Source organism: Microcaecilia unicolor, chromosome 7 (assembly GCF_901765095.1).
Source record: "Microcaecilia unicolor chromosome 7, aMicUni1.1, whole genome shotgun sequence".
Classification (NCBI taxonomy): domain Eukaryota; kingdom Metazoa; phylum Chordata; class Amphibia; order Gymnophiona; family Siphonopidae; genus Microcaecilia; species Microcaecilia unicolor.
In genome coordinates this window covers 246,986,037-246,993,338 of record NC_044037.1, presented here as the reverse complement: position 1 = coordinate 246,993,338, position 7,302 = coordinate 246,986,037, and positions in this window count along the sequence as shown.

Here is a 7,302-nt window from a genome sequence, read left to right as displayed (position 1 = left end):
CTAAATTTAACCAGTCCTAGTGGAGGCTGAGAATGACACGGTGACAGCATTTTTCCCCGTCCCTGCCCGATGGGCACTCTCCTCATCCCTGCCCTGGCACCGTGGGCTCTGTCCTCATCCACACAAGCCTCAAACACCTATGATTTTCTGTTTAAATCTTTTTATTAAAGTATAAAGAGGAACATATTCTGTAAAACTATTGTCTATAAATCACAAACAAAAAATAATAATAACGAGCAACTGAAATACCCCCCCCCCCTCCCGCCACCCTCTATCCTTCTAACCCTGACAATATCTTACTTCTAGTACCCCAAGGAACCCTATGCCACCCTGTATGTCTGGGGGGACAAAATGCAACCCGCTCTGTATGCCCTAGTGGGAGAAAATTATGCCCTATGAAGTACTGTTATGATTTTTTAATCTGTGAATGAATAAGTCGTCATCAACATTCTCCTGTCTTCCACAGTCCTTCCTGCAGTAGAAGATTTCCTCTCAGAAGATGTGCTGGTAGTAGGAATGCACAGGATCCCCTGTGCAAGTTTTGCCAGTTTTGGCCAGCACTTTTGCTCATTCCTCCAAACAAATCAAAACATCATCATATGCTTCACTTAGACATAAATAACTGTTCAATTCATTAATAGCCTTTGTTGAGAATTGAGGGGTCCCGAGCCCCCCAAGAAGGCTAGAGTGACCTTAATCTGACTCCATCTCTAAATAGCACTAGTACTGGGGTAATCAGGGAGTTGTGAAGTTCTAAGAGGAATTGCCACTGAGAGAGACGTTAGGTCTAAGGGACCCGCATTAGTCCGCCTCTCAGCACTGGCAAGGAATAGATACCAGCCTTATGACAAACTGGATTTAGGTTACAAGTTATACAATGCCGCGAAAGATAGCCTGATATAGCAAAAGCATTTATACTTACAGCCTTTCATCATTAAGTGAAGCCCACAAATCATCATTTGGAATGAGGAGTTTATTTGCTAAGGTATAAGTCAAATCAGTGATTGACAACAGGCATGTACAATCAATTAATTATAGGAATATGGTAAGCTGCAAACAGGTGTTAATTATTTGCTAATCTTTTATAATTTCTTTTACCAATTAGAGGTTTTACAAGGGAAAGCAATTAGGTAATTTGTCAATTCTGCTGGACACATTGGTTTCCCTTGGAGAGAGAGTGCCAACCCTTTTCTCTCTAACTCAAACCAGGAAATACCCTGATTTTTATAGGTGCCCTCAGGATATGGGTAATATGACAGTAGATATACCTCATTGGATCTATGCTAATGTCATGGTTGTCACTGATTGGCTCATGCTAATGAGTAGCTTCTATCTTGCTAACATGGTTTTGTCTTTAGCTCGCTTGACCACAAATCTTAAGCAAGACCCTGCTCACAGGAAAGTCTCCCTCCTCTCTTGGACAGCTAGTTCCCTATTTTCTTTGCACCTGGTATGACTCACTCATTTCTCAACTTGTTTTTCTAACTTACATTAGAGAAAATTCCACTTTGTAACAGATACGGCTTCCATTTTGTGCTGAAATCCTCCATTTTGTTTCCATATCTATTGACCTAACTTTTAGGCCTCAATCCGGGCTACAAACTAGGCCATACTTTTCCAGTAAGCTCCCAGTTATGCCAGCCATCAGATTTCTGACTCAGCCAAGGTCTGTAATGGCCTGAGCTCTATGACTGGGCCCTCCACCATTCCAGTGGGGGGGTCTCTGGCTGTACCATAATTATACACCTTCAAAGAAAGCATTGTTCCATAATAGTCACTTAAACTTCTAACATCCATTTTCATTCTTTTTTTTTTTTTTGAAGGGGGGGGGGGGGGGCTCTTCTACAGATGTGACACTTTCTGGGAATATGAATTGTAGAGGATCCTGAGTTGTTGATGTTGGCCGCAAGCTTTCCATTTTGATCTGGAGCAAACAGATTGGTGTTCCTTTTGGCAATTTCTGGAACCACAAGTTCAAGGTACGCTCATACCTCTCAGCCACCTCTTCTCCTTCTGCTATGTAGGTGCTAAACAAACACTTCTTGCATCTTGCACTGCAGTTGGTCAACAGGATTAAAAGGGACAGCAGTGGACTCTAATACACTGGACTATGATACTGATGATTGTGTGTACCCAGTTCATTGTACAGATGCATTGTTCTCTATTGGACACACTCAGTTGTGCCAGCCTGTGGGGGAGGGGAAGAGGCCCTGAGAATGGATGTGTGCATCCCTCATGGTCAAGGGCTCCCCATTCTCTCTATGTTCTCTGCATTCAAATCTTACATCTATTTTCACCAGGTTTGCCGGTGGTTGCTGTGCAGTGGTGGAAGGAGAATACCACTTGTTGCTGCATCAGGGCTGTACTGTGTGCTTGCAGGTCACACCGTAGACCCTTAATGCTATGCTCCAGCCATTGGAGCTGCTGTACCGCTTCCCGATGGACCTGTACCGCTCCCTGGTAGGTTTCATCCTTCTTTATGTGGTGAACCCCAGTCCCCTTTTATGAAGTGCCCATCCATTCTTAAAGTTGCGGGGGGTGGTCGTGGGGAAGCATATATGCACTGAATGTTTTTTACACATTATTCAACAGAGTCCTACAATCCTCCATAGTTATGGAACAACAACATTTCTAAATTCTATCCTGCAAACCATTTTCAAGGTGGCCACAGGTGCATGCCTACCACGGCCTTGAGCCCTTAAGTCGTGGTGCGGGAAATGGGATTCTGGTTGCAGTTTCTATTCTAAATTACCTGCAGGTGGCTACAGCCCGGTGCCTATATAATTCCCCTAGCCTGTGCCTTTCTGTACCTGATGTATTATATTGCAATTGTGATGACGTAAACATCCATCTAATGCTTTTACAGTTGTTTTCCCTTTTCTCCTCTGCACTATATACCATTGCTGATACATTCAATGTGAAAAGATGGCCCAGCTATTTCTAGCTCCTTCCCAATGTGGGTTTGGTTGTGGGTAAGGGTGTCCTGGTGATCAGAGAGCAAACATCGTCTATGCGCTACCTATGGTTATCTGCAAGTTTCTACTTGGCAGATCACTAGTGCTAGACAACATACCTATTATTTACACAACTCTGTGCTGTGGGGCTCTATGGTAAGGGGGGGGGGGAGAGGCTGTATAGGCATTTCTGTTCCTCAAAAGAAATGCCAACCCATTCTCCCCCCCCCCCCCTTACCATACAGCCATGCAGTTTGGAAGGAACAGGTGGCCTTCTGTATGGCCACACTTATGATACATATGTACCAAAGTTTCTCTGTCACAGTTCACCTGTCATGCAACCTAGATTGCTGCCTCCTTTCACATCACCCCATCATTTGATAATACCACTGTAGTGCACAAAGTACACACACAGACCCTGGTAGTAGAAAGTGTAATATCATAATATATTTTCATAAACAAGCTATGTACAAAAAAAGTCCCATCAATGAGGCTGCTGTCCCTCCAAGGCCCTTCTCATAAGTTATATCAGTAGCAGCATGAGCCCGGCTGTGTGTATCCTGCCTTTGCTCGACAGAGTGCTGCAGTGCTGTCACCTCCAGCAGCAACTGGTGATTACAGCAACCAGTTGCTGCAGGAGTTGCAGTACTGCGGCACCGTTGTCCAGTGGTGCTGCGGGGGCTGGGTGGTGGTGTTGCTGGGGGCTGGTGGTGTTGGTGGGGCTAGTGGGTGCTCTTCCTCTTCCCCCTCCAGAGGAGGCATATTTGTCCATTGGTCCTCCTCATGTAAGAGGGACGTCCTTCGGCAGTTCTGTGAGAAACACGTCCTTGTTACTGTACTTTACACTTATGAATGTTCCTTATATTTCCCATACCTGGATGTCCGCAACTACATGCACTGTACTTGCGGAACAACCAGGTACATCAAAGAAGTCCAAAGTATAGTAATAAGGACGTCTTTCTCATAGAACTGGCGAAGGATGTTAATATGACAGTACAGTGAGTTTTAGGGACGTCCTTTTCGCAGTCCTGGAAGATGGGCGTCCTTTTTACTATACTTTGGGCATCCCTGATTTGGGCAGTTTTGCACTGCGATAATGGAATGTCTAAGGGCGTCCATACTATTTTTCGATTATACCTACTTGATTTTGGTCGACTTCGCGAGGACGTCCTAATTCATAACTTGGACGACCTTTCGAAAATGCCCCTCTTATTAACTAGTCTCCATACCCTTTTTCACATAGTTTTAAAACTTGAACTTTCTGCCACAATAGCGTCTAGAAGGCTCAGCAGGGCCTAGTTCAGTCTTCATACCCACCTACCCCCTCCCCAACTCCTTCCCATACCTAGCACATCTTTTCATTTATAGTCTTGTCTTAGTCAATTATTCTAATTAGGATAATGAGGGGAGTTTTCATTAAAGAGTTTTAATATATTTAATTCCTTTCTGAGAAGCAAACACTAAATAAATCACACAATATACCATATAATCTAAGGATCTTTATATTAATCTAATATTCCTAGTACCTTAAGAAGTTTACAATTCAATAATACTAAGATGTAGACAGCAGCCTAGCAACTAGAGGGGTGCTATCCAGTCTTTTACAATCCAAGTCTTTTTCACATGTATGATTATTACCCAGTTGGTGAGAGGTTATATGTGTGTGCTCGGTGCAAAGAGCTCCTAGCTCTCAGAGAATGAGTCCGGTTCTCTTGACGCTAGACTAGCAGACTTGGATTAGCTGAGGGAGGTAGGTATATAGAGGATGCCTACAGGGATGTTATAGAGAAGTCCCACCTCCAGTCTGGCAGTCCCTTTGCTGTCTTGGAGATGGGAGTTCTCCTATAAGGAGAGCATCACCCTGGTCAAGTAGAAACTAATCCTGTAACCAGGACCTGCAGACCAGGGCATGCAATATGCTCTTGCACTGAGGATGTGTCTCCAGGAGCTTCTGCCCTGGAGGGAAGGGTTAGGACAGAAGTTGTAGTTGGTGATTCGATCATTAGTCATGTAGATTGCTGGGTGGCTAGTGGACATGAGGATCGCCTAGTCACTTGCCTGCCTGGTGTGAAGGTGACAGACCTCACACGTCACCTAGATAGGATTTTAGAAAGTGCTGGGGAGGCGCCAGCTGTCTTGGTACATGTAGGTACCCATGACACAGGAAAATATGGGAGGGAGGTTCTGGAAGCCAAATTTAGGCTCTTAGGTAAAAGTTGAAATACAAATTCTCTAGGTAGCATTTTCAGAAATATTCCCCCTTTCATGCACAGGACCCAAGAGGCAAGGAGAGCTCCAAAAGCTCAATATATGGTTAAGAAATGGGGTAGGAATGGGGGATTTAGATTTGTTAGGAACTGAGCAACATTCTGGGAAAGGAAGAGCATGTTCTTAAAGGATGGACTTCACCTTAAATGGGATGGAACCAGGCTGCTGGCCCTAACATATAAAAATGAGAGATAGCTTTTAAACTAAAATGGGGGATGGTGGGGGTAAGTTAGCAGTTTTCTAGGAGCACATGGTTCAGTGTAGAGTATCCTTGAAGGATACTATTGAAATAGGATCTTTAGGGAATCCCAATAAAAAGATTTCAATAATGATGAAAGAAAGCCAGGAGTGTTTAATGGGAGAACAGAGTAAAGAAAGCAAATTATCCCCATCACCTTCCAAGCAGCTTGTAGAATCGAGGAAAAAACACAGTTTCAAATGTCTATATACAAATGCAAGAAGCCTAAAAAATATGATGGGAGAATTGGAGTATATATTGCACTACTGTTAAGAGGTAGATATGACAGACATCTCATCGGACTGGAGGAAGGAGGACGACCAATGGATACTGTGGTAAAGTACAAATTATATAGCAATGGTAGAGTGGATCAAATTGGAGGGGGGTTGCGCTATATGTTAGAGGGAATTGAGTCAAACAAAATAACATTCCACATGAAACAGTGTGGATCTTTATAGTTAGAAATTCCTTGTGCGAAGGGAAGGAGTTTACTGGTAGAGCTGTACAACCATCTGCCAGGACAGAAGAACAGACAGATGAAAAAATGTTTACAGAAATTAGGAAAGCTGGAAAATGGGCAACATTATCATAATGGGTGATGTCAATTACCCTATTATATAATAAAGGAATTGGTAGAATAATATCAACTAGTCTCACTAAATGACTAAATGAATTATAACACCTTCAATACAGGTTATTTATGAGACTAGTTGATGTCAATTACCCCAATTTGACTGAATAAATGTTAGATCAGGAAGTGCTAGGGAGGTAAAATTCCTAGATAACATAAATGACTGCGTCTTGGAGCAACTGGTCTTAGATCTGACAAGGGGTAGCTATTTTAGATCTAGTCCTTAGTAGAATGCAGGGCATGATACAACAGGTAACAGTGTTAGATCCACTGGGAAACAGTGATCATAACATGATCAAATTTGAGCTGATATCTGGAGTGAAGTCATTAAGGAAATATACTGCAGCAGCATTTAATTTTTGAAAGATTGACTACGAAAAAAAAGGTTAAAAAGCTAAAAGGACTGGCCGCAAAAGTTTAGGACTTTAAATCAGTCTTGGACGTTGTTTAAAAATACCTTTGTGGAATCCCAGACCAGAACTATTCCATGTATTAACCAAGGTGGAAAGCAGAGCAAATGACAGCCAGCATGGATAAAAAGTGAAGTTAAGAGGATATTAGAACCAACAGAACATCCTTCAAAGAATAGAAAAAAGATCCAAATGAAGAAAATAAGAAGCAACATAAGCACTGTCAAGCTAGGTACAAAACCAGTTGGTGGACTACATAGAACTCCATATCATTCTTCCTTCATCATTGTCAGGGTTTAGAAAATATTTTAGTACTGAGACTTTGCTAACTTCTCTATATTCAGAGGCCGGAAGAGATATCAGTATGAGATTTAGGGTGCTTATAATTCAGTTTGGTATGTCTGCTGCACTCAATCTCGTCAACCATGAAATGTTACTGAATCTGCTAACACACTATAAGGCACTTTAGGATGTGTAAGGGGATGGCTCTCAGGTTTTTTAGAGAGTAAATGTTACCAAGTTAAAAAAGGAAACCTGCTCCATTCATTTGAATGGGTGCCTGAGTGCAGTGTTCCATAGGGTTCAACCCAAGTGGTGGCCCTACCAATAGGTCAACTGAGGCAGGAGCCTCAGGAGGCCATCTTCAGGGAGTGACATATCCCTCCTCCCCACCGGCTATGGTCTGGCATCTCCCCCTTCCTTCTTCAATCCCCTTCCCCAAGCCTACCATTGTTCATTAAAGGTCAATGGCGGTAGTGATTCCCATTGGTTGGCCTGCCAACGTCACCGGCCTCTTTTCTG